The following is a 21,769-nucleotide window of genomic DNA, read 5'->3' on the forward strand; positions in this document are numbered from 1 at the left end:
GCAGAGGCAGAGGCAGAGGCAGAGGCAGAGGCAGAGGCAGAGGCAGAGGCAGAGGCAGAGGCAGAGAGGCAGACAGATCTCCATTAGAACAAGGCCAGCCTGGCTTACATAGTGAATTCCAGGCCAGCCAGACCTATGCAGTGAGACCCTGTTCCAAAGCAACACTAACCAAAAGCACCCAAGGTCTTGTTTATCCTGTTGCTGTCCCTTTCTCTTCCCACAGACTCTGTGTCCCTGAGCAGGTTTCAGTTACTGGTTTTCTATAGGGGCTGGCTGGGTTTAAGACAAGCTCAAGGGTTGCTAGGATAGCTCAATAGGACAGAAGTGCTTGTTGTGTGGTTGTGATGACCTGAGTTCAGTTCCCTGATCCCCTGGTTGAAGGAGAGAACTGACTCCTGAAAATTGTATTCTGACCTTCACACACAGGGATGCACACCCAACATTCTCTCACACATATGTCACCCACACATACATGCACATACATGATAACATCCTTCCCTCTCTCCTCTCCTCTCCTCCCCTCCCCTCCCCTCCCCTCCCCTCCCCTCCCCTCCCCTCTTTTCTCTCTCTCTCTCTCTCTCTCTCTGAAGCTCAAATGGCCAATTCTTATGTAAGTAAAAGCTTTCAGTATATAAAAGCCAGAGTCATTCTGTTCTCAGAATGCTTCTGAAATGGACATCTGGTTTAAGGATGACTGATGCCCTGCTCTGTGGCCTTTTCCCACCCTTGCTGACTTTCTCTTCTCATCAGCACTGTGTTGCCATCTTGTATCCCCTTGCCTCTTTCCCCATGGTTTGCTGCCTCTTGCTTTTCTTCTCTGCCCAACATTCCTTCTCTCACTAACATTTGTGGTCCAAATTTTTTCTCGTCCTTAAACTTATTTATCTCCTAGCCCCAACTTACTAGTGAACGTGCTATTTGGCTTTACAAATACTACAAGAATTCTTTAGCAATCCACAGACTGACGAAGCATAAACTAACAACTTGGTGACTTATAAACTTCCATATTAATAATTTAATTTATGTCTTTGGTAGCTCAAAGTTTGTAACATGTGTATAATACACTGTTTTCTAATTCTTCAACATTCAGTAAAATAGGAAAGTGAAACACTTTTACCTATTTTTTTTCTTTTGCATAAAAAGCCACACAAAACTATGATTAGAATGCAGACATTCTGATATTCGGCCCAGTGTTTTCTTAGGCATGTGTCAATAAATGAACTTAGGGTAGTATTAGTGTCAGCATGATGATGGAGATGTCATGAGATGTGCACTCTATTTAGAGAGCCATCCTGGTTTGACGATATTTATTCTAGGTAGGGATCTATGCAAAGCTTAATTGCAGTTTGGTATGAAGTTTCTGGGATTTGAAGTTAATTTATTCCTTAAGATAGCATTGATTAGGGGAAAGGCTACAGCATAATACAGTGCTATTATAATTTGCAGTTAATATTAGCCATGTCAGAAAATGATAATATTCACCACATTAAAGGGTAATTTGCACGGATAGAAATTTTAAATTATTGATATGATATATTTCTCAGTTTAATTTTTTAAAAGGACTTCCTCACAATGTCAGACTTGTCTACAATTCTTAGTCTGGGAGAAATAATGCCTGAAGCACTGGGTTGGGTGAAATTATTATAAGAGGGAGTAACAAATTAGCATCCATTTGGATACTAGAAGCTGGAACACAAATTGGCATCTATGTCTTGGGATCCTCATGGATGCTAAGTGCCTGGAGCTGGGATAGAATCCAGTAGAGTGGCAAGAACGAGCTGATGGTGAGTGTTGCCAAATGCTCAACATGAAGTATTCAATTGACCTTTGCATTTCCTTATTATAGATGGACCAGACCTCCAAGGCAGGTCCTAATAATGATAATCATGCTACATGGACAAGGAAACGGGGAATTTCAGAGTGAAACGATCATCAGGGAAGGATGACTTGGGCCCTGCTCCCTGAGGCATAGGGAACATGAGTTATCTACCCACGGAGCTTTTACGTATTTATGATTCTTTCAAGATAAACTGAGTTCTAAGTAGGCTAAGCAACTATGGGAGTTTATCAGCTCTCCTCATTGGAAATTCACACTAACAATTTGCTGGACCCGGATCTAAAGCAAGGGCATTAGAATCAGTCTTTCCTTGCTATTCTACCACCTGTTTAGGGAAGGGCTTCCCATTTAATAACATCTTGAAGTTATCAACTTATATCTTAACTACCTTCTAATGCAGAGAACATACAAGTCTTTCCAGTGGTTCCAATAAAGCCCCAGAATTAATCTCTTGGGAGCAGATTGTACACACATAGTCACCTCTAAACCATGTAGTTTGTATGCTATTTCCATTTGAATTTCACAGGCTTATGGAATGTGGCAGCTAGGCAAAATCGTTGCTAATTGGAGTTGAAATGAGAAGAATGGGTTCAGTTCCATAATTCCTCTAAGGAAAATGGAACCATTTTACCAAATGAAGGTGAAGAATGGATGCTTCATGGTCTAAGACAGTGTTTCTCAACCTATGGGTCACAGCCTCCTTGGAAATCAAATGACCCTTTCACAAGGCACACAGATCTACAACACAGTTCAAAACAGTAGCAAAAGTACAATTATGAAGTAGCAACAAAAGTAATTTTGTGGCTGAGAGTCACCACGACAAGAAGAACTATATTGAAGAGCCGTAGCATTAGGAAGGTGGAGAACCACTGGTCTAAAGTGTCCAGTAATGGGCCCTGCATCCTTACACTACTAGCTTAAATAGGCAAAGTGCTTTTGAGCTTCTTTGATGTTCACTTCTGAAGAAAAGTCTTTCTTCTCTTAAGTAAGATATGTGTTGGATCATTCCGAGTAATTGATGTGTTAGGTTACTACAGACTGAGCAAAGAATGTGAAGCAGCAGCTTGGCCTCATAAGCAGGTGCCTACAGGGGAGAGCTAGATCGATTCCCTTGGAACTGGCCAGGCTGGAAGGATCAGGTGGTGCTTATGATCCCACAGAGCAGATGTCCAAGGAGGAGAGCAGAAAGACCGGGATACAGTTGTGTTGTTTGTCAGTTTGCAACAGAGGTCTCTCATCCCAAAAGCCTTTGCCTTTCCCCTTCATGGGTAGCCTTGAAATCTCAAGTGGGTAAAAGCTTATGCTGGAATCACTCCTCAGTTGACTTTTTTTTTTTAATGTTAGGAAATGGAAACCACAAAGTTCAAATATGCTTTTGAATTTCAAAGAACTTACTAACAAGCACTAATGACTATTTCTGGTTTAAACAAACGGTTAGAGTTGACAGCAGAAATGTAAATTTCACTGTAACAAGAGATTCTGCTAATCCTCCTCTATTTATGGATATTATTCTGACACATGCAGATATTGTTGTGTGCATATATGGTAAGCGAGTATTCATGTGAAGAGGCGGCTGGTGACTGCTTTTCTAAGTGACTGTATAGTCCTGAGTAGGTGTAGTTGTGTGGACATGGCAGTACAGCTGTCGAGTCTTGATGTAGTTTTTTTCGCTGCTAGTCAAAATCCAGACTCCTAATGAGATGAGGTCCGTGGGGGGGCTAGGTCAAGTCTTCCTGAGCACTGTAATACCACCAAAGCCTGGAGAGAACAGGAATTTGTGGGATAACTCTGGTAGAAATATAAGCAGACCACACAGATGCAATCCACAAATGTCGTTTTAAACAGTCTAGCAACTATACTGAAACATAAGCAAAAGACAGTTGAAATTCATTTTAATGATTTATAACATGTAACTCAAGACATCCAGAATATTATTTATGCATGTGATATTGCATATCAATATAATTATCGAGGCAGTTGACATTTTCTGTTACTTCGCTTTTAAAATTGAGTGTTTTCCATTTCTGGCAGAGCTGAACTCAGAGTAGTCACATTTACATATTCAATCACTACAAGTGGCTAGGGGGAGCCAGATTGGAGAGTACAGTTGTGGAATCTAGGTCCCGGGGCCAGAACACTGCCAAGTAGACTATCAACTCTCTTCCAAATCATCACCCAGCCTCTAGCACTACTGAGAACACTGCCAACCTATCCCTTACTTTTTGGTCCTATTATGTCTTCAAGATCTTTAACAAAAATGTTTTTATTTACTGTTACTGAGCGTTTGCATGCATGGGAGCATGTATGTCATGGCAGCTGTGTGGATGTCAGAGGACAATATTTAGGAGCCTGGGGATGGGATGTTTGTTGCCAGGCACGCACTGCAAGCATTTTTACATCCACTGACCCATATCAATCTCACTGACCCTGACCAAGCCAGCTCAGTCAGTCAACAGAGTCTCAACGGAGGGAGTGAGGATTGAAAACGAAGAAAAACAATTAGACAAAATGATCATATGACTCCAGCCTGCTTTTATATCATCCCAGGTATGGTCAGTTCTTAGATCAAAGTCAAAGTAATCAACAAAGAGCTCCCATAAGATAAAGTAAGTAAAAAAATAAGCAAGCTGATCACACAAGGTAAGAATTAAGTAAAGCAGTACACAAAGCCCCATGGTCACTGTTTCTGATAGTCTTATCTGAGCCTACTTCCTTGTCCCAGCCCAGTGACAAAAGCCACATTCCTAAACGCAGCACCAAAAGCTCTCAACAGGACCCTTTCCTCATTATCAAGTGTCTGAGACAGCCTCAACCAACTGAGCAATTTCTCGGTGAGTAACTTCAGACCACCTTGCCAGCACAGTTTTACCTCTGAAAAATCTCCAGTATTCCCCCACTATACATACCTGCTGATCTGTCCCTGAGCTTGGTACAAGGCCTTACCTTGCCTCAAGTGACTGTCAGCCCACAAAGACAGAGCCCCCTCCTGTTCTTTCTCCCTTTGTAGTACACTGGCATACCTAGCTGATTACATTCATTTTATCTGTTGCCTTCCTTCCACACTGGCTGTTTCTAGTAGGTATTTTTAGCATGAGACAATAAAAAAAATGTTGTTGTTGTTGTTTTTGCATCCTTTTAAATGTTATCAGTTACCTCATTGCAGACTAATCAGGCTGTTTTCCAAACTCTATTTTCTTTTTTTTTTTTTTTGACCTGATATGGTTTGTGCTTTTCTGTTTTCTTTTTGTGACTCTGTTAAATTACAATTCATTTCTCGCTGTGGCCTTTTTTTATTTCTTTTGAAATCCTCCTACAACTTCCACTGTCTTGTCTGGACCAGACAAACCACACAAAGAAGTGTGGGAAACTCCCTCCTCTGTAATTGTCTAGTTTTGGGTTGGGACTGGGGCTCTGTGAGCTCTTGCTGACTGATTTCCTTGAGCCTCACTGCAGAATGCTATTGATGATAGTCCTGTCCTATTTGTGCACAACGTTTTGATCCGTAGCAGAAGTCTGAATTGAGGTTTGAGTCCTAGCTTCATACTGCCATATTAATTTAACCATTTCAAAGGCTTTAGAAAGAATTTGCTTCCTTACTCAGGGAGAGACAATTAGTAATGCCTAAATAATATCAACTTGAATTTTGTATTGAATCAACAAGACCCCTTAACTTTGAACTTCAATGATTCTTGTCCATTCCTTGAGTGACAATGTAGATGATTACAAAGTTCAGGTTCATTGTTGATATGATACTCTTCAATCAAGCAGGAGGCTGAAACTGTGAACATGCCAGAGGAAAATGAAGGTGAACCCAATGAAGGGATATATAAGAGCAGTGAGGGATGGCATACCACCTTGGACTAGCAATAGCTGGGAGCTGTCATCACCCCTCAAACCTCGCATTCAAGTCTCTGACACTGTGAATGTATGAGTGGAAAGAATTATTTTATGAGTGGTCTGCTTGTGGAAGTTTACAGGGTCTAAGAAATTTAGTACAGCAATACAGCTACTATCAACCTGTGTCCCTTAGAATAAAGAAATACTTTCACTTGATGATGATTCTTGCTGATTAAACCCAGATACTGGCCAGAGGGAAAGAATGCTGAGTAATAAGGTCCATACACTAAACTGAGATGGAGAAGAAAAGAGTGATTGAAGAACATGGAGCTCACAGGCTAAAGGAAGAGACAGGCAGCTTTGATTGCCCAGTTGATTTGCTCTGGAAAATGAAAGACCCTTTGCTTTGGGGCTCCTGTGTTTGCGGTGGAAAACACTGTATCCAGGCTTCAGTGTTTAATATTCTTTGTGCCTGTCACCTTCTTAAGAATGTGACAAATCACTCATGATTCATTCATGTGGATCAACACAGACTACATTGGAGGCATTTCTTTTCCTTTAGAGTGTGTGTGTGCAGGTATATGTGTAAGTATATGTATATGTGTAAGTATATGTGAATATATGTGTACATGTACACGTGGGCATGTGTGCACACATGTGTTTGCATATGTGAAGGCCAGAGGTTGATACCAAGTATGTTTCTCTATTGCTTTCCATCTTTTCAAATATTTTTATTATTTGAGAATTCATTAAAATGAAATTTTATCATATTTATTCCCTAGCTACTGATTTTTGCCTTCTCACATAATTTTGTGATCTCTTTCTTCTTTACTTTAAACCCAACAATTTAAATCTTATTCATGTTACCCAACTCTTCTTTCATGTGGGACCTGTTTCTTTCATGTGGGGCCAGAGGGAAAGAATGCTGAGTAATAAGGTCCATACACTAAACTGAGATGGAGAAGAAAAGAGTGATTGAAGAACATGGAGCTCACAGGCTAAAGGAAGAGACAGGCAGCTTTGATTGCCCAGTTGATTTGCTCTGGAAAATGAAAGACCCTTTGCTTTGGGGCTCCTGTGTTTGCGGTGGAAAACACTGTATCCAGGCTTCAGTGTTTAATATTCTTTGTGCCTGTCACCTTCTTAAGAATGTGACAAATATAGAGTATGGTTGACCTACCAGGGATCACATTATTATAGAGAAAACTCTCTCTGCCTCTCCAAGGAACTATCAAATGCTAATAGCTCCCCTGTAAGGGATAGGCTTACATGTCTACTTTTACTTACCCCCCCCATGATGGAATTTTGTTGGAAGTCTATTTTGTCAGATATTAGAATAGATATGCCTGCTTGCTTCTAGTTTCATTGCTTGTAATACCTCTTTTCAGCCTTTAGCCTAAAATAGTGTCTATCATTGATGGTGAGGTGTGTTTCTTGGAGACAGCATAAAGATGGATCCTGTTTATTACTCCTGTCAGTTGCTCTGTGTGTTTTTTATTAGAGTATTGCAACTATTAATTTTGAGCTATTGTTGAAATTTGTTTTTAAATTTCTATTATTTGGTTGTGGTGGTATTGTTTCTTTTATCTCTTTTTGTTAACTGTTCTGGGAGTAAATGTTCCTTTTTCTCTTGGGTATTTTATTTTATTTTTCAGAACAACATATTGCTTCTGTATATCTATAAAGTTGACTTAATGACAGTGTTGCTTTTAATATGTTTGGTCTAGGCAGTGGCACTATTAGGAGGTATGGCTTTGTTGGAGGAAGTGTGCCACTGTGGGGGTGAGGATCCCAGTCTTCTCTTTGCCTTTTGATCAAGATATAAAACTCTCAGCTCCTTTCTCAACACCATGCCTGTCTGGACACTGTCATACTTCCTGCCATGATGATGACTGACTGAACCTCAGAACCTGTGAGCCTTTATATGAGTTAAATGTTGTCCTTTATAAGAATTGTCTTGGTCATGATATCTGTTCACAGCAATAAAACTCTACCTAAGACAATGACATACATTCCTTAAATCTGTTTTTATCATGGAACATTTATTTTCTCCTTCTGACTGATAGTTTTGTTGGGTATAGTAGTCTATGCTGGCATCAGTAGCCTTCCAGAATTTATGAATCATCAGTCTAAGCCCTCTAGCTTTCAAAATACCCCTGGAAAACTCATCTGCTTTTCTGAATGGCTGGCTTTTATATTTGAGTTGATTTTTCTTTGTTTGTTCTCTATACTTCATATTTTGTATATTATATGATATGAGGAGTTTATTTTCTGGTCTTGTCTACTTGATTTTCTTTATACCTTTTGCCCCTTAATAGGTATCTTTCCTTGGATTTGGGACATTTCCATCATGATTTTGTTAAAAATATTGTCTGTATCTTTGACCTGTAGTTCTTCTCTTCTTCTGTAACTATTATTCATAGGTTTGATCTTTTATGATGTTCCATGGTTCCTATATGTTCTATTCTTTTTTAATTTTTGGTTTGTTTTGTCTCTAGATTTTGCATTTTCCTTGACAAAGTTATTTCCCCTACCTTGCTTTCAAGACCTTATCCTTTCTTTTGTATTTGAGCCGATCTATTGGCAAGGCTTTCCTCTAAGGTTTTTGTCTTATAAAAGCTTGTCACTTTGTATATTGTTTAAATTTGACATTTCTCAGATACTCCATTTTTTTCACATATTGAGTTGCTTTTTAGTTTCATTCACCTGCTTGTGTTTTCATATTCTTAATTCTGTCATTTGTTCATATCCTTTTTGAGGTCCTTGAACGTATTTATAATTGTTACTTTGAAGTAATTGTCTTGTATATCAGGTAAGTTGCTTTTCTTACAGAATATTTTGATTGGAATGCTAATTTCTGAAGGAAATATATTCTCTTGGTTGTTCATGCTGTTTGCATTTTTGCAACGAGACAGAAAATGAGTAGTGTTAGATCATTGCTAGTGTTTTTTGGTATGGATATCAGATCACACCTTTGTTGTGTGGGTGTTTGAATCTTTGCTGTTTTCCCAACCTGTCAGATTGTGAATAAACTGAATTATGCTTCATTTTCATTCGTGTATCTACTCTGTGTTGATGTGTGAATAGGTGTCAGAAGTATTCTCAGTTCAGTTGAGGGGTAGGTGCAACTTCTGGCCAAGAGTAATTTTGTAGGTTTCTACTGCCTATGTTCATAAGTCTATGGAGGGCTTACTGGGTCCTGCAGAAGGTCCTTAGGTCATACAGTCTGGGACCACAGTGCCTGCCCATTGATGGTATTCCATGGCGAAAGGGCATAGGATGCTGCATAATCCCCATGTGGAAGGATAGTGTGGAAGCCAGGCTAGGGTCTCTTTTTCTAGGTTCAATGCCACAGGACACAATATGGGCTAAAGCAGTATGATGGGTTGGGGTGGCTGTCAGGCTGGGAATAAAGACTGGGTCTGGGTATCCTACTAGATATTCTGAGTCTGCCTTCCTCATGTCTCAGAATGGTGTATCAGTCAGAGTGCCTGACAGATTGGTGTGTAGACTGATTAGGTCAAGGGTTCCTACCAGGAGTTATGAGTGAGACTCCATATAGTTCCAGATCTGTGTGTTTCTCCACCTTTAAAAAAAATCTCTCAGTGAACTCATAAACTACCAATTAACTACACTGACTAGACAAGACTTTCTGTCTCCCTCTCACATACTTGAGATACAAATGAATACCAACATGCCTGGCTTCACATGGGTTCTAGGGATCCAAACACACTTGAGTAACATGTTAATTGATCTATTGATATTGCCCTCTCTAGAGATTATGGAAGTTTTGAGAAACAGGTAGTAGCCATTTCATCACATTTGGGGGACAATCTGCCCAAGAATTAAGTCAAAAAGGTGGATGGACAGGAGCCAGGTACCCCTATACTTATTTGATGCTATGGCGGCATGTAGCTATTCACTCCTACTGGAAACTTCATCAGTGTAGCCAAACATTCGCTTCTGTTTAAGCCACTTTGAATTGGGGTCTGTAACATTTAAAACTCAAGTCTACTTAAAGTTGTTAAAGTAAAAGGCCAGACAAGAGACTTGAATTAAGATAATATCAGTATAAATGAAAAGGGAATGAGCAATTAGTTGAACTGGGAAATTAATAATGCAAGCTAGCTATGGTTAGCTTCAGAGGAAGACATAGTAAGATTAATAGACTTGTCTTGATACAGATAACATACCCTGTTATTCATTTTTCAGAGTTTTATGGTAATAGATAATTGTGATATTGGCTATCAGTAAACTTATAAAGCAAGCTACAACTATACATACAGGTAATATATTGGAAGGATATACCTATGTATATGCATACAAATCTGTAATACTATGTTCAAAAATATTTATCTATACTGCTTGTCACTGATAAGTGAGATCATGGGTGTTACCATTCATACATCCATCTATATTGCACAGATGTTGTTTAGTGCATTATTTTGTAATAAAAATAAAAACAGTATAGTCAACAATGCTGTATTTTTCTTCAAAGTGACTGAAGAGAGCAAGTACTGATCACAATAGGATACAGAAAATTCTCTTAGAATCACCTGGGTGGATGGCACAGTAGGGGAGTAGGGAGAAAGCCTGCCTTCTGGGATCAGAAAGGAGGCCATGGAGAATCCCAGGCTCGGGGGAATACAATCTGAACCAGGAAAATTGATGTCCTCTCTGCTACTTTCCACTCTTGAGATGATGATTATTGTTATAATAGATTGTGTTAATTTCTCATCAAGGAGAATTAAATAAAAATTTTAGAAAAAAAAAAACCCTGAATGTCAGAAAGATTTAAAATGAAAGGTTTTCCTTTTGTCAGGTAAATTCAGATGTATATGTGGCCAAGATTACTCAGCCCCGTGGTTATGAAGACAGCTCTTGATAGCTGCTTGTATAATACAGCTGACCAGAATCCATTCATTGTGCTGGTACATGGCTCTTGTTGCTTAGCAACAGGAATAGAATTGCTATGTGTGCGTCTCGATAGCTGTAAAGTCCTGTTCGTTATTTTCTATATAAAAAAATAAACAGAAGAAAGAGGAAAATAAATACCATAAGAAACAAAGTGGACAAAAGATCCAACTGGCCTTCTAGATGCAAAGTACAGGATCTGTAACTTTATCTAGGGAAGCAATTGTCAAAATAGTTTTTTTTTTTTTCCCCTTCAGTGAGGAATTGATTGACAAATGGAAGTTCCCAGGTCAGCATTTGATTGAGTAGTGTGGAAGAATGTTGTTTCCAGGAACTATAGCATTTCTTTAACAAGTGTCCCTCTATGTGCTCATGAGGAAGGGAAGAATTCTCAATTTATCTTGGCTATTTCGACTATTAGTTTGAAGGGACTATTAGTTTGAAGGATATCTTATTAAGATTTATTCTAGACTCTCTGGCTCTCTTTTCATCTTTATGCAACTCACAATTTGGTTTTTTTTTTGCTTTGTTTTGTTTTTTCAAAAGATGTTCTTTTTCTATATAGCCCTGGCTGTCAAGGAACTTGCTCTGTAGCCCAGGCTGGCCTCACACTCAGAAATCCACCTGTCTCTGCCTCCCAGGTGCTGGGATTAAAGGGATATGCCACCACCGCCCAGCACAACCTACAATTTGTATTTTCAGATTCTGTAACTTTAAATTACAGGATGGTAAATTCTTTCAGTTTTCCTAAACCAGAACCATATGGATGGGTTCCTAAGAGTAACACCTAAGTGAATTACCATATAGTCAAAAATCACCCTAAAAAGTTCCTGGAACTTGGGATAAAATAGTATGTGCAAATGACAGCAAAGATGCTCTCCCTCTCCCCCTTCCCCTCCCTCTTCCCCTCCCCCTTCCCCCTTCCTCTCCCTTTCCCCTCCCTCTCCCTCTCCCTCCTCTCCCTGTCTCTGTCTCTGTCTCTGTCTCTGTCTCTCTAAATCCCACACCCCATTGTTTTAGTGTCAGAACAAATAAATCCCTCTTTCCTTTCTTGAGAGCTGTATGCAACAATAGGCCAGTGTTCAGAGGATATATGTTGTTTGCAATTTTCAGTGTTACTCTTTGATCTACAAGGGGAGTCCCAGTGTTTGTATCCAGGGATGTCAATGGAACTGGGCTGGAATAGGACACAGTAGATAGCAGATCTTGTTGTCTCATCGTTATCTAGGAACTGGAGATTCTTCAGTGAATAGTGAACAAAATTGTCTGCAGCATCCTCTCATGGGGTCGGTCAGTTAATTGAGTATATAATGTGCCACTCTGATGAAGATCCCTGTCTACTCTCTCCAGCATCTTATTGATTTTTAGGCCAGGAGAGTGCCCTACTTTTATCAGTCAATAAATCAGTCAATAAACGATTACTCATTGTTATTCCATTTCTTCAACAGAACTGAAACACTGCATGCTTGAACTGAATCTTAAGTGATGTGGACACACTCCCTACATGACACATAACTCCATAATACAATGTACATTTTGAGTAGCTGTATTGTGCCACTTTCTACATGTATCCCAGGTCTAGTATGTTCCTTCATTTCCCCTTAAGTTGAATTTTCTTGTACTAAGGGCGGGGTCTTTCCTATCTTATCACGTGACTGTCACATCACCTCTACCATTGATCAGGTTAGATATCACTTTCTAAGGGAAAACCTGAGCTAACTGTCTTTACACTGACATATTTCTTAAATATTTTACTGATACCTCTCATTTTAGTATTTATGAGATTTTATGGTAAGTTTTTCCTGCAAAGCATTATGATACTTAAAGATGAACACTCATATTTTACCCAATTTCTTAAGGTAGTATATGTTCAGCAAATATTAATTCAGTGACTGTTGATGTAAATCAGACTTTCATTATTGGTTCTAACATAGCCTTCTATACACAAATGGTTATAGGTGCTGTCTTTCCTCCAGTGTGTATTCTAACTTCTTTACCAAAAATCAGATGGCAGTAGGTACATGAACTTGTATGCCTCAGTCCTCAGTTCTATTTCATTGATCACCGTGTGTCTATTTGACTCTATCTCTATAGCATAACTTGAAATAGGGGTTGACGACACCTCCAGTAGATTTCTATTCATTTATTTAATGGTTCACATCGTTTGGGTGTCCTGAACCTTTCAATGTTTCCAAATGCATTAATTTTTTTCCCAGTTTGTGAGAAGCACTGAGTTGGAATTGTGTTGAATCTGTGGATTGCTTGTGGTAGGCTGACCATTTCACAATATTATTTCTGCGAATCCATGAGCATGGACGGTCTTCCCATCTGGAATTATCTTCAATTTTTTTTCTTCAGTGTCTGAAAGTTTTCATTGTGTAAGTCTTTACTTTAGAGTTATTCCAATATACATTTAGAGGCCTTTGTGAATTAGATTGCTTCCCCGGTTTCTTTCTTGGCATGTTTGTTATTGGTTTCTGAGAAGGCTGTTGATGGTTGCCTGCTGATTTCAGATACTGCTACTGTGTAGAATAACTATGTAGAATAGGTAGTGGAAGCTATTGGTGGGCTCTTTATGAGTCTTTTATATATACAATCATCAATTATCTGCAAATAAAGATATTCTGACTCCTTTCCCTATCTGTATATCCTTTCTCTCTGCACTTGTTCCATGGCTTTAGTTAATTAAGATTTAAGCACTATGTTGATACCTATTATCAACTTTTAGGTGTGGTTTGTTCTTAGGTTTCTAAATCTGCCTTCAGGTGCAGCATTAAGTTACCAAAATGAAGTCACTCCAAGTTTTTGGTGTAGGCACTTTGTGTTATAAACTTTCCTCTTAGGGCTGCCTTGATTGCATTCCATAAATTTTGATGTGTTGTGCTTTTATTTTCCACTCAATTCTAGGAGTTTAAAGTGTTCCTTCTTGATTTCTCTCTGGATCAACCTTTATCCAGCTGTTTGCTGGGTTTTGTTGCCTTTTTTTCTATGAGCTTGTGTACTTTCTCTGCATTGCTGTGGTCATCAAATTGATCCTTCTGTGCTGAGATAATACACAAGATGACATTTCAGTGTTCCTAAATTTGTTGAGACTTGTTTTGTGCCCTAATATGTGCTTAGCTTTGGAGAAAGTTCTGTGGGTTTATAAGAGGAAAGTGCCCTCTTTAATGTTTGAGTGTGATGGTGTATATAGGCTTGGCCCAGGGAGTGGCACTATTAGGAGGTGTGGTCTTGTTGGACTAGGTGTGTCACTGTGTGCTTGGGCTTAAGACCTTCATATTAACTGCCTGGGAGTCAGCCTTCAGATGAAGATGTAGAAATCTCAGCTCTGACTGCACCATGCCTGCCTGGATGCTGCCTGGATGCTCCCACCTTGATGATAATGGACTGTACCTCTAAAACCTAGAAGCTATAACCCCAATTAAATGTTGTCCTTTGTAAGACTTCCTTTGGTCATGGTGTCTGCTCATGACAGTAAAACCCTAACTAAGACAAGTGGAATAGTCTGTAGTTGTCTGTTAGGTCCATTTTTTAAAAAATTATGTTATGATGTCATTTAGAACAGGAGTTTCTCTATTTGGTTTTTGACTGCATGAGCTGTCTATTGATAAGAATGGGGTATTGAAGTCACTCACCATTGCTCTGTAGGATCATTTTGTGATTTTAGATATAATATTTGTTTTATGAAACTCAATGCCTTGCATTTGATGCATAAATGATTAGAATTATAACATCCTTTCAGTGGATTTTTCCTTCAATAAATATGAAATCTTCTTCCCTATCTCTTCTGATTAATTTTGCTTTGAAATCCATTTTGTAGGGTATCAGACACCTATGCCTGCTTCTGTCTTTGTTCCATTTGCCTGATGTACCATTTTCCATATTTCTACCCTAAGGTGGTATCTATCATTATTGGTAAAATGTGTTTCTTGGGGCTAAGCAGCAAAAATGATGGATCCATTTTACTAATCCACTTTGTTAGTCATCTTTTTGTTCCAGAAATTGAGACTATCAATATTGAGAGTTCTTACTGAATGTTTTCTAATTCCTGGTATTTTGTCATGATTTTTTTTCTTTTCTTAGACTTCTTAAAGTTAATTGTTCTGGGACTATATAGTCCCTGTGACCTCTTGGGTATGTTTAATATTCTCTCCCAATCAAAATATACTTTCTTCTGGAGAGCTGGTTTTATGGCTGTAAATTCCTTAAGTCTGCTTTCATGTGAAAAGTTTTTCATTTACCTTTGATTTCAACTGATAGTTTCTTGTGAATAGTTGTCTGGAGTGGCATCTGTGATCTGTTTCCTAGTTGAATAGGTAGTGGTTTGTCTGAGTTTTGAAGAGATAAAAGGTAAATGCCACCTCTAGTGCCTTCCCCAGACGCTGCAGGGTGAGCTCTGGCACCTGTGCCTGTGTTGTCTATGGGGCTGGAATTTCCCGAGTTGATACACGGTGCTGTTCCAGTGTTTTGCAGTTAGGTGCCTGGTACCCTTGACTCTCCAACCTTCCTAAAGAGTCCAGAACTGATTAACTTCTGTCAGGGAATCTTCTTTATCAAGGAAGCTCAAAAATACATTTTGGTATTGTGAACAGAAGTCACAAATGCTAGCTGATTCTCCCCATGTGGCCGCATCTGTTTTCTTATATTTTAAATTGTTCCTATGAAAAAGAATGAACATTGCTCTGCTATGCCAGGTGGGCTTTCTTGAAGAGCTCCATCTTTCATGTATTTGCTTTCAATTTTTTTTCTATCTGAAGCAATCAGTTTTTAATGAGCAGGTAGGGAACAAATGGATGGGAAAGCTTGTTCTTTTATAACACGAATCCATGTACGTAACATGGAAAATGAAAGCTCATATAGGCTTTTTGAAACGGAATTGAGATTGTTGTAAAGGGGCGTGGCCGTAGCTTCATGGAAACTGTCAAGATCAGGATTTGGTTCAGCTTTGTCCCTGACTCTGTGTCTTACTCAGGGTTACTATTGCTGTGCTAAAACCAAATGACCAAAAGCAAGTTAGAGATATATATTACATGCTTTATTTATTAATTTATTTGTATGTGCACTCACATGCACACTGAGGCCAGAGGAGGAAGTGACCTGTTCTGTTTGCTCTCTGCCTTTCTCCTTTCATACAGTGCCTTTCCTTAAACCTGGAGCTGGGCTGGTAGTCCACCAGCCCCAACAATTCATCCCAATATTGTACACAGGTTACTGGTACATTCTGCCATGCCTGGTGTTTTATGTAGGAGTTGGGATTTGAACTCTGATCCTGATGCTTGCACAGTGAACACTTTTACCTCCTGATCCATCCTCCAGCCCTATTATACTGTGAGGTGAAATGTTTCAAATGAAGGTCATTTCCATACTATTTAAAAGTAGAATACCGTGCTCACTGGCACCCGGTGTGCTCATTCTGTTAAACATAAAGAGAAACAGTGTTAGCACCAGAAAAGATGGGGTCATCTTCCATGCTAAGAGATTTTCACTGGATTTTAAAGTCAGATTATTGATTATTTTATGACATATAAAATATCTGGGGTGACCTCAATAGATTTAAAACATTATAATATTTGAGATATTGTTCATCTGGAAGCATTGTGGAGGTGGATTAGAAAGAAATAAAACACAAAGTTGTATCAGATTACCGGTGACTTATGTATTTTAGTTTTGAGTTAGGGCTTTACTTGGAAGCTCACGAGGGTTCAGAATAGAGTTGTAAGCAGCTGAGGGGTATGATTGATTTCACTAGAATTTCAGAAACACTTGGCTGCAATCTAGATAATGATTTACACGGTGGCAAGGTTTTAACAGAGGCAAGAAGTAGGAAGTTGAAGTCTAGTATGAGATTTAAAAATTAAAATGGAAGCATGTGAGGTAGGAGAAGAAGACAAAAATGAGGAAAAAGAGCTCAAAGGATGTACATTGTAGCCCTCAGGCTTTGGAAACCGTAAAGATGAGCGTGAGGTACCCAAGGTGATGCTGCAATTTGGGTCAGCAGACCAGACCCAAGTCAGGAAGCTTGGTGAAACATGAATAATAAAGATTCCCATTTTGTAATATACATTTGAAGTTGAAATTTATGTTACTCTCATATTCTGGAAGCCGAGAACACAACAGAAGTTTGTAATATTACATGCAGCCCCATGTCCTACATAAAGAAAAATTTAAGACATGTCCAAAAGGACACTTGTTGAGGTTAATATTTTCTCAAATATGAACTCTGTTTTAAAAATATCTTCAGCGAGGAATAAAATTCATAACCCAGGAATCAAATTCTACCTTAATGTGAAAGTTCAGACAGGCAAGCATGTAGAGTCAGAAAGTGAGGTGGTTTCTGGGGGCTAAGGCGTGGTGTGGAATAAGATGCTGGCTACATGGAGCACAGTTTCAATTATAGCCGAGGTAAGTCATAACTGGAGGTCTGGCGGGCAGCATAATTGCTGTATTTAGCAAGAAATTATGTATCCCCGGGACTCATCGAACACACTCTGAGTGTAGTAAATATGCTAAGTCGTTAGACTTAATCATTTCCTGGTACATATGCCAAGACACCATGTTAATTTCCACCAATATACATCATTTATTTACATTATAATCTCATGAAGGGGAAAGCAAAGCTTTAACATGACAACACATGGCACAAAATATGGGCCCAACTGGAAAAGTTGTTTGTAAACCCATAACCACCAAAGAACTTGTGCCATGGGCATATAAGAGTCCAGATAAAACCTGTAAGATCATTTAAAAATTAAAACAATCTAACCAGAAAACGAGAAACATGATAATCCTTAAAGGAAGGGAACGGAATGACCAATAGGTAAATGTTAAAGGCCCGGCTCTCAAAGAACACGTGGAAATGCCAACCCTTACACAACGAGGTTTTATTACACTAAATAATTTTTTGAACTTTCGTGTAAGATTGGCATTGTAGCTTGCTTATGGGAGCTAAACAGTGGAAATGAATTATGAGTCCCTAACAAGAAAATGGATTAGTAGGCTGGGATTTAGTCCTGTCTTTGGCTAACAGTCAATATTAACCAACTCAGCTCTATTTGCATATTACAGATATCTCCAGAGAATGTAGTGAACAGCTGCCAAGGATGCTATCAGTGTGGTGCTACTATCTGCAAAAGACGACCTGTCCTTTTCTTAAAGACATGTCTATAAAAGACATGCTTAAACAGCATGTCTTGCTCTTATGTATATGTGTAATAAAAGAACCTATATATAACTGACTTGAGTGTACCAGAAGGTGAGGGAGGGAAGACTCTTTGCCACATACAGTTCTTCCCCAACCCTCAGAGTCTAAGACCTTCAAAGTCTGTCCTCAGTTTACATTTCTCAGACCTAACTGTCCTTTTTGGGATGTCTGAAATGTTCCTAATTAGAAATTATTTCAGAAGATTTTACAGAAGCATGTCACCAGCAAATCCTCATGCTGATAGTGAAGAAAAAAAAAAGTGCTGGTGCATAATGGCAGATTGATGGAGGCTTCGGCTGGGAGACTGAGAAGAGATACTTGGTGGCAGAGTCGGGACTAGATAGATCCGAATCTTCTGGCCTTGGTGTTTTCCTTTCTTTCTGCTTTCCATGCTACTTCCCTACATGGTTGAAATTACATTAAAGTTCCCAAAATCTCTCCGGAAAAGTTAAGGGAGGAAATACCAAAGATGGCCACCCCCTTGAAGACTAGAAGAGGAAACTCAGGTGGGGGCGCCGCGGGTGTGAGGGAACTGTGCAGAAACAAAGAGCTGGGTACTTTTAGAATGCAGCCTTGAGATTGAGTCTGGGTCACTGTTACTTCTGGACTAGGCTTCCCCAGGGTTTCCGGTGTGATGAGCCAGGGCCCAAGAGCAGCAACTAAAGGAGCGATGCAGCCTGGATTGCCCTTAGAGATGCAGCCTGAGTTGCCCTTAGCGCCACCTTGTCATGGTTCTCTGAAGGCTTCTTTAAAGGAGTAGATTGGATCCCAACTAAGCCTACCTGGAAAGAATAAACAGCAGTTAGTTATGTAAAGTGACAGGAGAGACACAGGTACAAATGAGTGAAGGGGAACTGAGGAGCAGATCTGTCATTATGTGGGAGGAGCAGGCCTCCTACCTCTTGGGCTTCTGATGGAAGGAAATGTCACCCCAGTTTCCTTCAAACCTCAGGATGTCAAAGGACCCCTGGCTTGCATCAATTCACTCTGGTGTTCGATGCCCAGGTCTATAGTCTAATCCTAGATGCACTACTTGCTTAGTCTATGACCTAAACACCTCCCCTCTAAGTTTTCCAGCCTCAAGTGAAGCCAATGGGCACAAACTGTTTAGAATTTATTCCAGCTCCGATGTACTATTGTGCTTAAGTATCTTCAAGGCCCTTATTCAATGCTACAAAATAATAACTTTGATTTATTTGCTCACTGTTAGTTATATGATAATCTATTGGTGGTACTGGTAGTTCTTCAAGCCATCCTACTCTTAAGCCTAATAAAGGTAGCTTCTAAGGACCAAGGCAGTGACATAAGTTCTTGTAGCAGCCAGGTGTGACACAGAAGAGTTACACAGTTCGTGCATCCTATCCAGAACGATAGGCATAAAAATATCTCAGCCATACTGGACAGTCGGCGAACACTTTACATAAGAAATGACAATGTCTCATGAGATTCTGCAGCCATCAGAATTAGAGTTAGGAGGATGAGGAGTAGTGGGGAATGTGGGGTGAGAAAAGAAGGGACAACCATGAGCTCACCTGTTATCTCTACCCCCCGCACCTGGCTTTGTAGAGATTCAGACCGTGATGGATCTCGCTACAATCCCCATCCCCATCTCCAAACATACTGGTGGAATTCAATTCCTTGTGTCCCAAGGCAAGTCTGGTTCACCACTTTCCTCTGCTTCTGAATGCACTTTGGTAGCTTGGTGCTGACATACTTTCTATATTTTGCATTCTGTGAAATTCAAGATAACATTGTTTCAGGATTCATTCGTTTCATCCACTTAGCCTCAAAAAATAAAATAAAATATAATAAAATATAATAAATAAAACCTGCCAAGCATGGCTCACAAATATTCATCAAATTTTGTCTCAGGAGCCTAGAATTTTAGGGCTAATAGAATTACACAGCATTCAGTTGACAAATATCAGGTGCCAGCTCTGGCTCCGAGAATTCCTGTGGCCTGCAGAATACAGCAACAAACAAGGCAGGAAGGTCTTCTGTCCTCCTGAAGAGTAGCAACAATTATGTGAGACTATAAAGCATAATCTAGTAGCTTGTATGAACTACGAAGGAGGAGGGGGCAGCAGAAAAACAAAGATGAAGGACAATCATGACTGTCCAGTGCAAAACTCAGTAGCCTGAAACAGGATTGCCCAGCCGAAGGAATAAAATCAAGGTCACACTCTGAGGACCATAGCTGGGTGACAGCGGGTATATGAAATGAGGGGAACATGGAGATCGGCCTCCGAACTCAGAGAGAGGCACACACTCTTAACTCTAGGCATGATGAGAACTGCGGTTGTTAGAGTCTGGTAAAGAAGGGGTCAGTTTTCTCTAAGAGTGTAGCCCAAGACTATTTCAGGCACCACAATTACCCTTGAAGGTATTTTTTTCTTCTTGGTTTTGCTTTGTTTTGTTTGTAAATGATACAAAATTGGGTAGATAAGGAAGAGGGGTGGATGTGATAAGGTGAATCTGGCCAGAATTGGGAAGGTGAATATAATCAAAATACATTGTTTGAAAATTGAAGCTCTCAGTCCTGAAAACATATGTATGTGTAACATTATACTGGCTAAACAGGTTATATTTAGAAGTATATACATACCTATACATATAAATTAGTGAAAAACAAGGCCAAAATTTGAATTACTGTGGGGAGGTGTATATGAAAAGGTTTGGAGGGAAGAAAGTGAAGGGAGAAATGTTGTAACTCTATTATAATCTCAAGAGCAAAATGAATAAAAAAATAAGAAAAATGAATGAGTATTCATGAATATATGAATGAATGAAAACATTTGCCTAAAGGACTAGAATAAACATTTCTCTAAAATTGAAAAAGTGCATAAATAGCCAGTGGGCATAGTAAAATATGCTCAATATCTTTATTAAAAAGGAAATGAAGTCAAAACCACCGTTAGAAGGCCGGTTTGATTTTAAAGATAGGAAGCACAGGCAAGGTTACAGAGAAACCAGAACATGTGTGTCCTAACATTGAATGGCATAGCAGCTGTGATGAAGAGTATGGACATTTCTAACATTATCGTAGGATTATGGTGGAGTCCAATAATCTTGCTTCTGAGTGGACATCTCAAAGAACTCATGAGCAGTAGTAGCACATGCCTTTAGTCCCAGCACTCAGGAGACAGAGACAGGTGGATTTCTGAGTTTGAGGTCAGTCTGGTCAACAGAGTGAGTTGCAAGACAGTCAGGGCTCCACAGAAAAACCTCACTACCTGCTTAAAACCACAACAATAAAAACAACAATTGTGGGGAGTTGGGCTATGCACAGACAGGCTGGTCTCCAGTTGAGCTGATGTCTAAACCCCAAAGGGTGATAATTCACCTTCATGACACAGTAGGCATTCTCTCATGCTCCTGGAACTCTGACTGCTGCCTAAGTTACCGCCCCCACAGCCCCCACAAGAGAAACATGGCTAGAAGTAGGCAATGTCCCAAGCTTCTGACCTTCAGGCTAAACTCCTCCCCAGTTACCTAGCAATAATAAGATAAGACAACATACTTTAAAAGGGGCTGTTAGGCCCCCACCTCACTCTCTTACTTCTCACTCTCTTACTTGTCTCCCTCTTACCCCTCACTCTCACCCACTCTCTCCTCTATCTTCTCTCTCCTCTCTTCTCCTCTCTCTCCTCTCTCCTCTCTCTTATTCTCTCTCTCTAGCCCCCCCTCTCTCCCCCTTCTCTCTTTCTCCCTGCCTTTCTATAATAAAGCTCTAAAACTATAGAGAATCTCTGCTCATCAAGATCTGCTGCACTCACTCTCGCCAGTGTTGGGAACCTCTCTTCCCTCATCCCTCTCTCCCATAACCCTGGTGGCTTTAGCAAAGTAACTCCAGGACTCCCAGGTAGGGCTGCCCCATTGCCACCCCCCAAAGAGTGGGTGAGAGGCTTAGATGCCCACCCAGGGATGAGTGAAAGGTAGATAGCAGCCCTCCCTCGCCTGACTGACCAGAGCATAGTTGG

The 21,769-nt window shown here is 39.8% G+C and overlaps 1 protein-coding gene and 1 long non-coding RNA gene across 18 annotated transcripts in view; one reads left to right on the plus strand and one right to left on the minus strand.

Annotated features, from left to right (window-relative positions):
- Positions 1-21,769, plus strand: part of Htr4 (5 hydroxytryptamine (serotonin) receptor 4) — a 179,482-nt gene that overhangs the window by 31,846 nt on the left and 125,867 nt on the right. The gene's annotated exons all lie outside the window — the stretch shown is intronic.
- The window catches only part of Gm36316, a 33,454-nt gene continuing 28,918 nt past the window's right edge, over positions 17,234-21,769 (minus strand). Inside the window, exons 2-3 of the long non-coding RNA XR_386277.3 lie at positions 19,322-19,520; positions 17,234-18,571 (exon numbers count right to left, since the gene is read on the minus strand). This is a non-coding gene — a long non-coding RNA (predicted gene, 36316). The remainder of the gene's footprint in view (positions 18,572-19,321; positions 19,521-21,769) is intronic.

The sequence above is a fragment of the Mus musculus genome, chromosome 18 (assembly GCF_000001635.26).
Source record: "Mus musculus strain C57BL/6J chromosome 18, GRCm38.p6 C57BL/6J".
In the NCBI taxonomy this organism is placed as follows: Eukaryota; Metazoa; Chordata; class Mammalia; order Rodentia; family Muridae; genus Mus; species Mus musculus.